Below are 17,792 nucleotides of genomic sequence, written 5' to 3'. Positions count from 1 at the left end.
CTAGCTCCTTATCTATCAGGGGCGGTCTAATATCTCACGTGCCTCATCTGAGACGGCCCTAGGTGGAAGGTCATCAATAAATCGTTGCACGACCTCCGCCTCCAAACATTCCTGTGACGCGTAGAGGGCCTCATAATATGTAGCAAAGCTTTCGGCCATCGCCGCCGGTTCCAAAAGAGGCTCCCCATCCAGTCCTACTATCCGGGGCAGGGGTTGGGCGTGCATGACGCCCTGGCACAGACAATGCACCATCTTGCTGGACTTATCGCCCCATTGATATATACGACTATGCGTAGCCAGCCATGCCTGCCTGGCCTCGTCCAGAAGCACTGCAGAGTATTGTCGCTGTGCCAGAGCCAGCTGTCTCCTGGCCGGCCCCCGTCCTCCTCTCTCCCCCTGCTTTCCAGCTCCTCTATATCAGCCTCTCGCTGCACTAGGTCTCTACGCCTCTCCTTACGCGCTGCAGTGCACCACGAGATGTCAACGCCGCGCAGCACGGGCTTCATCGCCTCCCAGAGCGTCGCAGAGGAGTCCACGGTTCCCACATTTGCAGACAGGAAATGAGCAAGTTCACAGGTCATATGGGCTCGGTAGGACTCCTGCATCAGCTGCCATGGTGACAAACGCCACCGGAAGGGCTGCCGAGCACACCCAGTATCAAGTATGACGTAGACCGGCAAATGGTCAGACAGTGCCCTTGGCAGGATTTCGGCAGACAGAATCCTATTCGCTTTTCCCCTTGGAACGAAAATGTAATCAAGCCTAGAGAAGGAGTCTTGCGCTGCTGAAAAATATGTGTACTCCCTGCGCAAGCCATGTTTATGTCTCCATTTGTCCAACCAATCTAGACCTGTGACCAGGGCCCGCAACCGAGATGTATGGCTCTCCCCTCCCGCCACGCCACGATCTCCAACCGCGCTGCACCCTCTATCACATGTGACGTCCACCACATCGTTCCAATCCCCTCCCACTACGGACAGGGCATCTGGCATGTCCACCCACAAGGAAAGCAGCTTCTCGACCAGGGGCCATTGGAGCGGAGGCGGGGCGTACACACTACCAATAAGGACTGGGTCTCCCCTAATCTCTCCATGTACAAAAACAAATCTGCCCTGTGAGTCAGTCAATCAATTAATCAATCAATCAAAGCATTTATATAGCGCACTACTCACCCGGAGGGTCTCAAGGCGCTGGGGGGAGGGGGTCCGCTACTGCTCGAACAGCCAGGTCTTGAGTTGCCTCCTGAAGGCGAGGTGGTCTTGGGTCAGGCGGAGGTGGGTCGGAAGGGAGTTCCAAGTCTTGGCAGCCAGGTAGGAGAAGGACCTTCCTCCTGTGGTGGCTCTTCGGATGCGGGGGACGGCGGCGAGGGCGTGGCTGGTCGATCGAAGCTGGCGTTTGGGAGCGTAGAAGTTGAGGCGGCTGTTGAGGTATCCTGGGCCTTGGTTGTGTAGGGCTTTGTGTGCGTGGGTGAGGAGCCGGAAGGTGATTCTCTTGTTGACCGGGAGCCAGCGCAGGTCTCTCAGGTGTCCGGAGATGTGGCTGCCGCGGGGGATGTCCAGGATGAGTCGTGCTGAGGTGTTCTGGATCTGCTGGAGTCTCTTCTGGAGTTTGGCGGTGGTTCCGGCGTAGAGGGAGTTGCCGTAGTCCAGACGGCTGGTGACGAGGGCCTGGGTGACCGTCTTCCTGGTCTCGGTGGGGATCCATCGGAAGATCTTACGTAGCATGCGCAGGATGTTGAAGCACGACGAGGAGACGGCGTTGACTTGTCTGGTCATGGAGAGGGAGGAGTCCAGGATGAAGCCCAGGTTGCGTGCATGGTCTGTGGGTTTGGGTGCGCTGCCCAGGGCGGGGGGCCACCAGGAGTTGTCCCAGGCGGAGGGTGAAGATCCCAGGATGAGGACTTCCGTCTTGTCCGAGTTCAGTTTCAGGCGACTGTTCATCATCCACTTGGCAACGTCTGTCATCCCTTTGTGTAGGTTGGCTCTGGCGGTGGCGGGGTCGTTGGTGAGGGAGAGGATCAGCTGGGTGTCGTCGGCGTAGGAGATGATGTTGAGGTTGTGCTGGCGTGCGATGGCTGCGAGGGGGCTCATGTAGACGTTGAAGAGTGTTGGGCTGAGCGAGGAGCCTTGAGGAACGCCGCAGATGACTTCGGTGGCCTCCGATCTGAACGGGGGGAGGCGGACTCTCTGTGTCCTTCCGGCGAGGAAGGAGATGATCCACTCCAGTTCCTTCTCCTGGATTCCGACGTTGCTGAGGCGCTGTACTAGGGTACGGTGGCAGACAGTGTCGAAGGCCACGGAGAGGTCCAGGAGGATGAGGGCCGCTGTTTCTCCGTTGTCGAGCAGGGCTCGGATGTCATCGGTAGCTGCGATCAGGGCGGTCTCGGTGCTGTGGTTGGCCCGGAAGCCAGACTGCGAGAGGTCGAGGGAGCCGTTCGTCTTGAGGAAGGCGGCCAGTTGCTTGTTGACGGTCTTCTCGATGACTTTTGCCGGAAACGGGAGCAGCGAGATGGGGCGGTAGTTCTTGAGGTCGGTGGGGTCGGCTGATGGCTTCTTAAGTAGGGCGCAGAGTTCGGCGTGCTTCCAGCTCTCCGGGAAGGTAGCGGTGTCGAAGGAGGTGTTGATGATGTCCCGCAGGTGGGGTGCGATGACAGCGTCGGCCTTGTTGAAGACGTGGTGAGGGCAGGGGTCTGTCGGAGATCCGGAGTGGATGGAGTTCATCGTGTTGACGGTGTCTTCGGTGCTGATCGGGGTCCAGGCGCGGAGGGTGGTTGTGGGGGGCGGTGGTTCGGTCGTGGCGTGCGTCGGTTGAGTGCTGAAGCTGTTGTGTATGTCCGCGATCTTGTTGTGGAAGTAGGAGGCGAGGGAGTTGCAGAGGTCTTGCGAAGGGGTGATGTCGTTGTTTCCGGCGTTGGGGTTGGAGAGCTCTTTCACGATGTTGAAGAGTTCTTTGCTGTTGTGTGCGTTGTTGTCCAGTCGTTCCTTGAATGCGGTTTTCTTGGTGGCGTGGATCAGTTGGTGGTGTTTTCGGGTGGCGAGCTTGAGGGCAGTCATGTTGTCCGGTGTTGGGTCTCTGCGCCAGGTTTTCTCGAGTGCTCTGCAGTTCTTCTTGGAGCTCTTGAGTTCGTCGTTAAACCATGGTGCTTTCTTGCTGCCGGGTCTGCTCGGCGGGGTCTTCAGAGGGGCAAGGTCGTCTGCTCAGTCGCTGATCCATTTCGTGAGGTTGGTGGCCGCTTGGCTGGGGTTCGTTGTGCTGGTGGGAGGGTTCTTGCTCAGGGAAGTAGCGTTTATGGGTAAAGGGGACCCTATGGTGTATAAGGACCGCTACCCCCCGTGATCCTCTCGTGAACCCCGAGTGATATGCGTGTGTGAACCCATTTCTCTGAAGGCACAGCGCCTTGGTGCCGAGCAGGTGTGTTTCCTGCAGGAGGAGTATGTCAGTCCCCCTCCTCTTGGCCCACGTAAACACAGCCCCCCGTTTCACTTTGTCTAGCATCCCCGCACTTTCCAGCACATGATCCGTGTCCCACCCGGGCCTAGCCGCACTCCCTCACCATCAAAAACCATTTATAATGTACTATGTATCGCATACCAGCCCTGCGCCGGCAGCCCTGGCAAACCTGAAAACAGTCAGCAAGCAGTAGGTTCAGCGCAAACCCTCTCCCCTCCCCTCGAAACCAACCCCCAACTACTCCCTGCCCACCCACCACCCCACACCTCCCAAACGTGGAAGCACCTGTCGTGGTCAGAGCATGATCCTGGCCCCAACTGGGAGCCAAGTACCAACCCTTCCAACTGAACCCCTCACAGCAGCCCATAGGGAACTAGGCCGTTGCTCCCTCCCAACCAAACCATGTGGGACGCCAGCCTTAACAGCAGTGCGACTGGTCCCTTTAGATAAAGCATTCAAGCAAATTACAAGTCAGGTCTCTCAAATGTCAAGGCACATCCTCCTGGACTTCCGGCGCCTCCTCATCTTGGCGTGTGGTTGTTCTAGATTTTGAGCTGCGGCTTGAGCGCGAGCGGCCCCTGCGCCTACGCCGACCCTCCTGGCCTCCCCCGGCCGAATTACTCGCAGAGGAGTTGGACTCCCCGCCCTTCGCCGTGTTGGGCCTAATCTTCACAGTCTCATCTGTCCATTGGAAGACCTCCTCCGGAGTGTCGAAGAAGAAGGTGCGGGACTGAAATATTACCCGCAACCTCGCAGGATAGAGCAAAGCGTACTGCAGCTGCAGACCCCTGAGGCGGGCCTTAGCCGCAGCGAAGGATTGGCGTTGTTGTTGCACGTGTTTGGTGTAGTCCGGAAATATCAGGATATTGGCGTTGTCGTAAGTTAGCTTGCCCTTTAGCCGTGCCTGTTTCAGCACCGTGTCGCTGTCGGCATAGTTCAGAAGTTTAGCGATCATGGGGCCCGGGCGCGCCCCAGCTGGTGGTTTTTGCGTCAATTCCCGGTGGGCCCTCTCGATCACAAAGCAGCAGGACAGGACATCAGGTGGAATCCAGCTCTCCAGCTATTGTGTTAAGAAGCTCTCTGCGTTCCCTTCCTCACAATCCTCCGGGAAGCCAATAAACCGTAGGTTACTGCGCCGTGCGCGTCCCTCCGCCTCCTCCGCTGTCTGGACTAGGCCCTTCTGGGTCCTCTCAAGGACCAGGACTCTCTTCTTCAGGGAGGAAACGTCATCCTCTACCTCTGTTATGCGTGTCTCTGTGCCCGCATGCTCTCCACAGCATTCTGCAGATCCTGTCGGAGAAGCATAACATCCAAGCCCACTGCCCCAATCTTGGCGTCCAGGACGTCCCGGGATTGTGTGATCACCGCCATGAGTGCTGCATTGTCCGGTACCTGTGCCGGCACTCCCTTTGCGCCGGCCGCCTCCGTGATTTTATCAATTGGCCCCTGCTTGCTCTGGCCACCGCCGCCTCTCATCATCGTGCTCTCGGTGTGTGGCGCAATCCTGCCACAGGGCCCCAGGTTCAAATATGGCCGCCGACCGTCCGACTCCCGTCCCAGAGATGGCCGGGGGGGGGAAGATGTATGAGGCCCCCCACAAGGGACTCCGATGGCGTCGAGCGGGCCCCCGCTGCACCTTCCAGCATACACCCCACCGCTAGACTGGTCTCGAGCTCAATCCAGGCTCAGCGCCACAAACAGCTTCACACCAGGGCCCGACAAGACCCCCGAGTAACTGCCCCGTGGCCTCCGCGGCCCGACTCGTGGTAGCACTGACTTGGGGTATCGGCGGCGTCTCTTTTCTACCCAGGCATGCCCCTCGGTGGTCGGGCGCCGTCGCTCCACGTCCGCCCAATGGCACCACAGCTCCGCGCGTATCCGGCGACTCCCAACCAGGGCCTCCGCTGGACACAACTCATCAATCACCTCCCGCCGTCATATCGCAGGATATTCAGCCCGTGGGAGCACCAGGCCCCCAGGGGGTGCGACAGGTCAGCGCCGCCCGCGCTCCCGGCACAACCGCTCCGATACTTCGGGCCACGCCAAAATTGAGGCCCCGGCTGTGTAGGCCGCACCAGAGCACTCCGATCACGGGCGACGCCCGGGGCGCTGGAAGCAGCTCCCGCACCACCACTCGCCATCAGGGGAGGACCCCGGGGACAGGCATCGGTCCGACTCGTCTGGACCTGTTTACACGGACCAGGGCAGGATATTTCTTCAGGATGTCCACAAGGCTGGTCGGACCTCGCGCTCTACACAACCGCCATGCTCGCTGGCCAAGCCACGCCCTCCCCATTATTATGAATCTTAAGGTCCTTAAAGCACATTTAATACAAAAAGAAACACAAGCCAACCTTTTTTAGGGCAGCGTGGAACACGCAGGGGCCATCAGAGAGTGAGATTTCAACTCCAACCCAGGGACAATTACCAGAGTCACCACTACCAACCGGATCCTCAACATATATTAGAAACCCGTATCAGGCAGTATTGGAAACACGAGATCTAATACTAATTTTCAATTTGTATTTCAATACCCTTGATACGGCTAGCATGACTCTGTTATATAAAGGGTTATCGTTTGTTCCCCATGCTTCTGTCAATAAATTTGAGTTATATCAAGACATATATTGATTTTTTCGTTAAATCAGATTACATAAATTCTTCTTGAATGTGGATAAAAGAACTTCCCTATATACAGCTAAAATATTGTATCTTTACCGTCTACTTTCACACCAACCTTAGATCAAGTGGGACCAGAAGTTGAGGTCTTTGAAGATGTAGTATTGAACCGCTTTGAACAAGCACTTCAGTTTATTAAAAAACCCACGTATAATCTGAATAAGGAGGAATTCATGTCATTAAAATCCTTAACTCAGAATCAAACACTTACTGTAAAAAATTGTGACAAGGGTGAAGGGACCGTAGTGGTCAACACTGATGATTATGAACTTAAGATGTCGACTATGCTTAACAATCAGACTTTTTATTCATTTCAAAAACTTTTATTCGATTAACATTCAGTTAAATCATAAAAAGTACATCATAAAAGTCCATTGGATTGTTTAAAACACAGTGTTATAATACAGATAAAAACAGAGTATTGTTTAAAAACATTTGGTAAAAACCGGTTTACAGGATTAATCAAATAGACAACAATTCAAGGAGACGGTGACCCAATTTTACAGCGTATTTTCAAACTTTTATTCGATTAACATTCAGTTAAATCATAAAAAGTACATCATAAAAGTCCATTGGATTGTTTAAAACACAGTGTTATAACACAGATAAAAACAGAGTATTGTTTAAAAACATTTGGTAAAAACCGGTTTACAGGATTAATCAAATAGACAACAATTCAAGGAGACGGTGACCCAATTTTACAGCGTATTTTCAAACATGATTTTAGAAAAAGAGCTACACATTTGGCTACATGTTGTGAGTCTAGCAACTGAAGTGCCAGAAAAGCTGGACGACAGGTTCTCAACCCCATTGATCGAAGAAGTGGGGTGATCCAGCGCTTGCGAGATTGCTCATAATAGCGACAGAACAATGTTAGGTGGATGGTCGATTGGGATGATACACCATCGCACGGACATTTTGCCAGGTCATGTGATCAGTTTAATTCTTTGGGGAAGGTGATAAGGCGGAAAAAAGAATTAAAACGGAACCTAGTTAGAACAAATTTTTCGTGGTTAGATAAAAAGAATGTTAAATAAGGCTGGCTACCAGGGGAGGTTTGGACCATTAAGATCTGCACATTTGTTGGCTTTAATACTTCATGGGAAAGGCGTAGATCTCTCAGATGGCTTAAACAGAGATTTTTCAACGCCTTTCTACTGATATCAGATGTTGAAGAAGGTTCAGTGAAGTAAGATGTGCAGTTCAAATCCTTTAGAAAGTTGGAAACGTACAATAACCAAGGTATTTTTTTCCAACTCGCCAAGGATAGGCAATCTTCTATTAGGGTACGGGTTAAGTGGCATTGGGGTTTATTCCAAATACGGTGCCATAAAAGAATCGGCTGGCATCTGATGTTGTCAGTTATATATTCGATACCTAGCTCGATATGGGAACCGTATATTGGAGCACTTAGGGGAAGTGCCAGAATGTATTTTAAAAACCCATTTTGGACCGTTTGTAGATCGTCTATGGGAGCATGTGGAGAAGTGAGGCTCAATGGTTAGAGCGGCAGACCCTGATGCAGAGGTCTAGCCCGGGACCAGGGTTCAATTCCCCGCCTCGGTGGGTCTTGGGCTCAAAAATTCCACGGACCTGATAATTCTCGCCTCGGTGCCTATTCCAATCATGGAGTCCCACTCTGCAACTCTGGGCAATAGCTTGCTTAATCTCCACAACGGCCCCCACAACGCTAAGGATGCCTGGCCTCCACCTTGGGGGTACCCAGGAGTAGACACCTCACAGGGAAAGCCCGGATGGGTTCCACAGCGGTATTCGTACAAGCGCCTTGAGACCCTTGCGGGTGAGTAGTGCGCTATACAAGTATGAATTTACATTACATACATTACATTACATTACATTACATAGCCCCAGACGCCAGCGCCATAGGTTGCTACGCTATTACATTTTGCGTGAAAGATTTTGAGCAACTCATATGGCGCTGATTTACCCAGTTTTCTTGAAAAGGAAACAAGAGCTGAAGTTGCTCTCTGATAGAGCATTTTCTTACTTGCCACTGCTTGTTTCCAAGATAACTGATCGTCCATTAAAATGCCTAGGTAAGGATATTCCCTGGCACGTTCCAATCTAACTTGTTCTATAAAAACGGGCTTGTAAATCTTTGCCTTAGGACCAGTGTGCATGACAAAGGTCTTACTTTTGTTAACTTTTAACCCCAGAGAGAGCATGAACTGGCAATATTTATCTAACTGTTTTTGCAGCTGGATTAATTAATGTCCTTGCTAGAATGACGGAGTCATCCGCGTAAAGTAAAGCGGGAATAGGGCGATGGTTGATGGATGGAAGGTCCTGGCTCCTTTCTAACATGGCTGATTCCAGCCCGTTAGTATAGAGGTTAAACAAGAAAGGGGCTAGGACACAGCCCTGTCTAACTTCCTTATTTACTGAGAATGAGGGCGTTGATTCGCCGCCAATCCCGTATCTCACGCATGCTGTGGCGTCAGAGTAGAGCTCACGAAGGAATTTAATGAGGGGGGATCAACCCCCAGTTCACTAAGAATGGACCACAGCCTGGAGTGTATCACGCAGTCGAACGCTGCGCTGAGGTCAACATACACTAAGTATAAATTGCCACCTTTGGCCCCTGCGTATTTGCCTATTAATAGAGTTAGGTTTAAAGCCTGTTCAACGGTACCAAGCCCCTCCTGGAATCCGTACTGGAGGTTGGTCAGGATGTTATTCCCCGACGCCCAGTCTTGGAGACGTTCCAGGAGCAGAAGCCCGGCGACTTTCCCCAAGGAGTCCAGGAGAGAAATTGGCCTGTAACAGGCTGGGTTGTTGCGATCCCCCTTTTTGTAGATAGGGAGCAAGATGGAGGAAGACCAGGAATCTATTAGGCCAATTTTGGAGACTGCCGCCATCACCTGGGCGACGATGGGGGACCATAGTTCTATATTATTTACAAAAATATCAAGAGGGACTCATCAGGACCAGGCGCCTTACCAGTTTTGGAGGTCATTAAGGCATAAATGACCTCACTTAAGTTAAAATGAAGTTCGATGGGAAATACTTGTGCCTTGGTAGAATCATTTACTAGCTTGACCGTTTTTGTGGTATCAACTGGGGAGCCCCCAAAGATTTTTGAAAAATGGGTCACCCACTCGTCAGCAGTCACGGCCACATCTAGGTGCTGGGGAGTTTTGGCGTCAACCAAAAAAGGTGATTTTACTACGCGCCAAAACTGGGAGGTGTCTTTGGTTAGGCAGCTCTCGTGGAGTTGGGCCCATAAGTTTTTCTTTAATTCCCTTTTACAATTTTGTTGAGCCATTTTGTAGTCCTTTCTAAGTTTGGCTATCTCAGCTGTATTTCTGTTGGGTTTATGTATAGCCTTTTTTAGGGCGGATAGCGCTTTACGACAGGCTGAATTAAACCACCTTCGGGGTACCAGGTTTATGATGGCGGAGTAATTCAGCCCGCATAACTTTTAAAATCTCCAAGAAACTAGATAAAGACTTTTTATTCAAAAATAAAATCTAATCCCATACTTAAAACATCGCAAAAGATTCAAATTTTAACCAATCAAGCAATGAATGCAGGTAATATTACTACTAAAGAACATGAATATCTGAACAGTTCTAAAAATAAAACATCATGTATCTATGGTATCCCAAAGATACATAACAATAAAAAGAATCCTCCATATCGACCCATAGTTTCCACTATTGAAACAGTAAAAGAATCCGTATCCAAGTTTGAGGATAAAATATTAAGACCTTTTATTCCACAGACTAACTCTTACATTAAATATACTGATGAAATGATTACTAAAGTAGAGTATCCAAGATTTAATCCACAAACAGACATTTTTGTGACTCTAGATATAGAGTCACTATATAGTAACATACCACAGAAATAAGCCTTAGAAGCAGTGGATTGGTTCATAGAGAAGTTAATATCCCTCGCCCGAAATCTTTTATACTAGAATGTTTAAATTTGGTCTTAACAGAAAATATTTTTGAATTCGGACTGTAGCGGGAATTCTGTTCTCCTACAGAACTGTGCATAGAGGTTTGGAACCTCAGTGACTTAGGGTGGCCCAAAACTCACCTCAGTACTCAAAATCCCCTTACCGAGCTAGCTACAGTGTCTCATTGGTCAGTATAACTTCCCAACGTTTAGACAGACCAGAACATGAACTTAGAATACCTCGGGTATCGTGGAACACATGAACACTCTTTCGTTATGCAATCATTTCAAACCAGAACGTGGAGTAAAAGAGGACACTTGCATATTTGAAATATTTATTTACTAATGCAGGGTTCTCAAACGCAGTATCTTAGACAATACAAGCAAACATATTATCAGAAGTAAAGTTATCAGCATAGTTACTAATCCATGGAAAGCAAATGGTGATAGCATACTAAAAGGCTGAAATGAATAGGAATTAACAACACCTATTTCTCACCCTCCCTAACTAGCATAGTATATTATATCTATGAAGGTCTCTTTCGGTTTTAGCAGGGCGGGCCCTTACCTCAAAATTTCAGTGGCAGAGGATCACATCATCTTCCACCAGCTCTCTGCATGCGAAGCACCATCAAGTGTGTTACGTGTTCTCTAAGCAAAGCAATATAAAACGTGCGTAAAGCCAGATTTTGGCAGCAGCTGCATTTATGTTATGTCTAGGAAGGTGCGAAGATCAGACCTCACAACAACACTGTGTCAAGTTATCCTTGGAGGCTTCAGCACTCACTGTGCAGACAGTTTACAAAGCAAAGCTGATATCAGAGCAATAACATATTATTCTCATGTAAATCACAACGCTCTTCTAGGTTGAAAGCTAAAATAACAATTATGTGTCGTGTGCAAACAGCAGCAAAAGGAAAAATGGCGTTTAAACATTTAAGAAACTCATGCTAACTTAACACGGTATATAGGTAAGCAGTAACTATATGGACAACAGTTATTCCGCCAAATAAAAGGCGAAAGTATGGATGTTTCAGTTGCGCCATCCATAGCAAACACCTACGTGGCTTTGATTGAAGACAAATATATTTATAACGAAGTAGCCCCATTTTTTGAGTCTATTTCCCATTGGTCCAGATACATAGACAATTTATCTCATTTTGTCACACAGGCTGCTACAATGAAAATGAAATTTCTATCTAGAGGTTACCCTCACCAGCTGGTGAGAGAATCATATAAAAGAGCAAGATTTCTACGAAATGGACCACCTCTTAAAAAACTACAAAAATTATTAAAGATCCACAATTAGTATGTGTCATTAAACATTCTACTTTAATTGCCAAAGTCAAACAGATTATAAACTCAAATTGGCACATTTTAAATAGTGACCCGGAACAAAAGAAAAAGATTGCAAAGCTTTTATGATCATCGTCGCAATAACAATATTAAGATTATGATTGTACACTCTAGATTTGTTTCCCATAATACTGGACCTGCTTTTACACAAAAAACCATTAATGGTAGTACACCAGTAAAGGGAACTGTAAGATGTTTTTCTTGTAAGTCTTGTGACAGTACAGTAGAGGGTGAAACTATGACTTTTAATGGCTTTAACATACAGGCACAACAATTATGGAACTCCAAAACTCAGAATGTTATTTATCTTATTCTTTGCCCGTGCCAACTAGGTTACGTTGGAGAGACATCTAGGGCTCTTCAAGCAAGATTAACAGAACATCGTTCAGCCATTAGGACAGGCAAACTTATGGCACCCTTGGTTAAACATTATATTGATTTTAACCATAAACCAGATGATATTCGCTGGCGAATATTAGAAAAAATCGAAGTACCAGACGATATTCAAATCCGCAAAAAGAGAGAAGTTTATTGGCACTTCTCTTTAAATACTTTTAAATGCGGCCTGAATAAGGATTTACCCTTGGAAAATGCTATTATTTGTACATCCTGTAAACGTGGTCATATAAGAAAAAACCTAATCAGAACATGTAGTTTTTAGATCATTACAGTCATAATGCAGAATGAAGAGAATGAAATGTTGCTATGTAGGATAGTTGGTTGACATAAATAATAGGGTAGTTTGGTCCATATGAGGTGACATAATGGTCACTAGAACACACAGACAACGTGATCTGTTCATTATTGATAGGATAGTTGACATAGCATAGATAAACAATATGCCAAATTGGTCCTTATGCGGAGGCAGATAGCCAATATGACACACACATACACACACACAACACTTTAATGGGCAAGTTAAACAAGATGGCAATATGATTCTTATGTAGAGCTAAATGTTCATTAAGATATACACACAAACAAAGCGATCCGTTTGTTTCATATAGTGCCATAAATTAGTAGATTTTCCTTGTAATGATTTGGCCTATTGGAAGATTTGATTTCATATTTCGTATTGTCACCAACTTGATTTAAACATACTATAAAATAGATATATCAGAGATAAATAACATCAGAACTAATAATTGTCACAATAAATCGGTAATAGCAATATTTATATAATTCCATTTTGGGTTCAACTTTAAAATTTCAATTTGGCACTTTAAAATAGCGTAGAGGTATTTTATGATACCATGTGACAGTCTAGTTGTTTTGCCAATATGGGGCTGTCTAGGGTTTCGCACCAATGAGAAAGCACGTTTTCAGGGTCGACGTTATGTCACATACGCAATCTACGGCTACCATGTGACCTGCGACACACTTTGGATTGCACTATTTAAATCGAGGAGCCTACGTACAAATTTCTGTAAAGCGGAATTGTTAGACCTGGCACCATTGGCGTGGGTCTTCCTTCCATTTTTGCTTTTACCTCTTGTGTTTTTCTGGTGTTAGATGCTTTGGGCACTGTGCCTCTGCTGTCCAGTGCCACAGTGCGAGTGCTCCCTACTGTAAATTGATGTATTGATTAGTGGTTCCATGATTGGATGTTTGGTTTATTTATCAGACCCTTGCACAGTGCACTGAGTGTGCCCAGGGCGTGTAATCCAAATGCTGCTAGTGGGCTTGCAGCACTGATTGTGCCACCCACAGAAGCGGCCTTGTAAAATGTATCTAAGGTCTGCCATTGCAGAGCCTGCTTGCATTCTGGTACTGTCATGCTGACTGGGCAAGTACACCCACTTGCCAGTCCTTAACCCTTCCCTTTTCTTCATATTAGTCACCCCTATGGTAAGCCCAAGGGCATGGTGCATTCTAAGAATAAGGTAGGACAAGCCCTGATGTGTGTGGCATGTCCTAATAGTGAATTACAGCCATTCTTGTTTTTCACTATTGCAAGGCTACCTGTTCTCCATAGGCTAGAACGGGCTGCTGGATTGTTACATGTTTATAATCCTAGCAGACTCAGAGAACATGGTAGAAATTCGAGTTTAGTATGCCTGGACTCAGAATACTAAAAAACATCTTTTAGTAAAGTTTATTTTAATATTCTGTGTTTGTAAATACCACTTGTAGAAAGTAGGGGCCTCATTTATGAGGCCTTGCGTGAGTTTTGCGCTTCCGATGCGTCACTTTTTGTGACGCATCAGCGGCGTAAAACATGCCTCCTGATGCGCACTATTTACAAAGTGACGCATCTAAGCAGATGCGTCACTTTGTAAACCCCTGCGCTACATTATACCTGCGTCAGGTATAATGTATGCAGAGGGGGCGTTCACCCGCAAAAAGCCTCGTAATAGTGACGCAGTGAAATCTATGAGATTTCACTGCGTCACTTTTAGGACGCTGTTGCGTCAAAATCTTGCGCCTGCCTCACAGCAGGCGTAAGACTGACGCAAGCCCTTTCACATGGGGCTTTCCCCATGTGAAAGGAAGCATTGCTGGAGTTGCGTCACTTTTGTGACACACTCCAGCAATGCGTCACTTTTGCGCCTACAGGTACGTCAGAAATACTGACGTATCTGTAACTCCTTGCGACATGATGCGTCATATTATAAATATGACGCATCGATCATGTCGCAGGGAGAGCGCAGTGAAAAGTGACGCATCGCTGTTTTCATGCAGCGATGCGTCACTTTTCATAAATGAGGCCCCTGGTATTTGCTTGCCTAACCATTTCAGCCCGCCTTTGCTAGGTTGTGTATTCCTTGTCTGGGTTTGTGTGTGACAGGACTGGGGAATTGCAGGAGACCGGCTGGGGCTGCCCGGCGGCGAATAGGGAGATCTGCATCTAAGATGGGAGGGAGGAGTTGCACCTGGGACCTGAATAGGGCTGGGCCTTCCCTCTACAATGCTGGCTCCACCCCCTGTGGTGCATCTGATGTGCCTGCCCTGTGCTGTGAAAGGGAAGGAGAAGTCTGGTAAACAGAGTGCTTCAGAACTGGCTTGAACTGGGCACAGGCCCCTCTCCACTCAGAGAACAAAGGATTTTGGGGTATAAGTATTGGGACCCTGATCCCATGAAATTAGATCGCTCCTGGAACTGACAAGACGAAACCTCTGCTAAGGAGAAGGAACCTGAAGAAACTGAGGAGAGACTATTCCCAAGCTGAAGTGCTGCTTGGGGGATTGGCCTGCAGTGGTTGCCTAGAGAGGAGAAAGGACTTTGTGGATTTTACCTTTGCTTTTCAACTTGTGCTAATAAGATCTCCAAGGGCTTGGAGGAAAGCTTGCCCCCTGACCGAAGTCCCAGGACCAGTGGACTTCACCAGCCTTTGTGAATTGCTACTGTTCCAGTGGCTACAGAGGCAGGGAGCTGTGACCAACTTTCACGACCGGCCCGGTGTCCTGTTGGCACCGCACTGAGCAACGCTCGCCTCGAACAACGCAAGCTCTGCGCTCCCCAACTCCTTCTCAACGCCGTCACCAGTGTTATTCATTTGTAAAATAGATGAGCTGTAACAACCTTTAGACAGTAGCAGCATTATATCCTGAAAAATGAGTGATCCACTTAAAGTGTTCCCACAGTTTGTACCATTCAAAAACACTTCTCTATCCCCACTCCGGCATCAAAATCTGTACAGTAATTCCCAAGATTGCCTGATGAATTCCCTACCCATTTCTTCATATCTGCCTGCCTGCTTTTGTTCAAGGCAAATTGAAAAGTAATGACCAGTGAAGGTATGTGGTCATGGTTTAACCATTCTGTGGACGGTGATTCTGCCACAGTAAAGGCTAATCTATTCAGTTTTTAAATACGCAGAATTGTATATTTTGCTCCCCTTTGTGCCATTTCTACCTGTTCTTCTGTTAGGTTGTATGAAGAAAACAGAGATGTACTGTTGATGAAACGCCAAGGCACATAGCCTGCCTGCAAAGATTGGGGGTTCCAGCTTAACAATATAATAGAACCCAATTGTGATTGCCTGTGTTGTAATATAGACAAATCCTGTACTGATATATGTATTGCAAAAGATACAATGTTGTCCAGTGAATATATCCTGGATGTTAGTGTAGTTAAACCATTGTCAACCATAGCTAGAGCATTCTTTAGGTTTATATGATCTATTTCACGTAATCTCTCCACGACTTTTTGTTGTGGTGTTTTCCCGATTTCATTATAGACAGCATAATAGAAACATTTCTGGTGTGACCTTCTAGGACCTAATAAGAAATCCTGTAGATCCACATCCTCTACAAGTAAGGATAAGTGTTGTTTCACCTGTGTGAGTGTGAGGTTTTTAGCCAATCGGGGGATAACTTCCCAACACTGTTTGACATCACTATCCCTGGATGTTCTCTTTGTACATAGTGTGGGTCTGGCCGGTGGATACTAAACCCTTCGGTTGTACCTTTGAATCTTTCCTGACATCTATTAGTGTCTGTGGGCCAAACCAACTATCCCTTCCAACTGGGGTCTGATCTATTGTATTGCATGATGTCATCTAGTATAATCCGAGGTGTGTTCAAATCTTTGTTCTTGGCTATTCCAAGACAGAACATTTGTTGCGAGGTATCCTTCAAAAACATGATTTGCGGAAGAATGAGGCATGCTCTAAATAGTGCGTCTGTTCCCTGGGCCTGCCAGTCTCTAGTACTCCAGACAGATTTTAAGTCTAAAGTGTCTTTCCATAAGTCGAAACCTTGTTCAGACAACTGGACAATAAAGGAAGCAGAATAAATCTGTTTGTTGTTTGTCAACATATTTTTCTGTGCTGGTGTTTGTGCAACCTTATAATAATATGAGGCTGGGTATGACGTGTTAAACACTGAAAAACATGGAAATTTCTGTGCAAATGTCTCTGAACTGCTTTTTGGCGGTGTTGGGTAATGTTCTCATTGGTGGTATATGAAAACATATCTGGGATTAGCAGATTTATGCAGAAAATGATGACCATAATGTTGATAGCAATACATTGTTTCAAAATCTGACGTGTCTTCCAACATTAAGCTATTAGAAAACACAGCAGATCTTTCTAAATCAGACACCATATTATTCACAGTTTCACAATCCCAATCATCGGAAAATGTACAGGAGGTAATTATATCAGTCAATTATATTTTAAATAAACGTGGAATTTTTAAAAGTTCTGTTGGACCAAATATGTCATAATCAATCTTGTCACATACTATACCATCAGGTATAGGAACATTCTGTAATGTTCATGATGACAAGTCTCTTTGTTCATGATGTGATGATAGGTGAGGTTTCAGAATCAGATTCACTTTTTGTGCTGCAGAGCTATGTCTAAGATAAGTTCCATTAATAAGCATGCTAAAAACAGTTATTAAGCCTATCCAGAAAATAAAGAAAAGTATCCCAGTAATTACCCAGAGTTCTATCCAAGGTGATACCAGGTAAGTCTTTTTAAGAAAGTTCAGAAAGTCTTTTGTTTGCTGTTTGCATGTTTTTTGGGCTGACATTGTATCAGGTTCACTTGGATCCAAAGAAAACGTACCCAAGTCTATGAAGTAGCCAGATGCTGTTCGATCAGTTTTCCATATTTCCACAGGTCTTGTGGAAACTGTCGCTTGCTCTTGTTGAGGCATGTTGATGTAGATATCTGTGTTTGGTCAAAGAGAAATTTGTCTTTTATTTTGATTTTGAAGTTCATTTTCAAGAGGAACGAGTTCCATGGCATTATTGCATAGTCCATCATTCCGAGCTGGGGACTCTTCAAACATGATGAGCCTAATTTCCGGTTCATTTTCGGTCCGTAATCTCTGAAATTGAACTGGAACCCATTATTTCATACAAAAATCCTCTGCCATCTCGCTGCTCTTTTCAACCTTATTTCACCCAAAATGGCTAAGGGTTATGAGGAGAAGGCACCCCCTTTCACTGAAAGTGAATTAGACATTTTAGCTGAGGGGGTGCTGACCAAATATCCTCAGCTATATGGGGGACCAGTTGAGTAAAGTAACACGGGCCACACTATCGACCAACATTCATGTACACTGCAGTGCAGTTGGCTAATACACCAGGAAGACGAGGGCATGCCACAAGTGCTGGGAGGATCTAAAACACTGAGCCCGCCACAAGGCCAAGGAGCTACTGGGCCTGTCTTCCCAGCACCATGTGCTTCGTCCCTGCATCTTGCCACTGTAAAGGAGGGTCTGGAGAACCCGGCCTTATGGGCCAAGCGGCGCAGGGCACGCCTTAATATCCCCGGGTTCACCTGCCTCGACAGACAGAGACACGAGACACTCTGTTAGGCGTAGAAGAGCAGTTTTATTAGCTGCAGCTAAGCACAGTTATCTAAGAAGTACCACACAGGTAGGTTCTCAAGAGACTGTGACTTCATTCCGTGGCGTACAGTCTATAA

The sequence above is a fragment of the Lissotriton helveticus genome, chromosome 7 (genome assembly GCF_964261635.1).
Source record: "Lissotriton helveticus chromosome 7, aLisHel1.1, whole genome shotgun sequence".
Classification (NCBI taxonomy): domain Eukaryota; kingdom Metazoa; phylum Chordata; class Amphibia; order Caudata; family Salamandridae; genus Lissotriton; species Lissotriton helveticus.
This window is presented reverse-complemented; position numbering follows the sequence as displayed.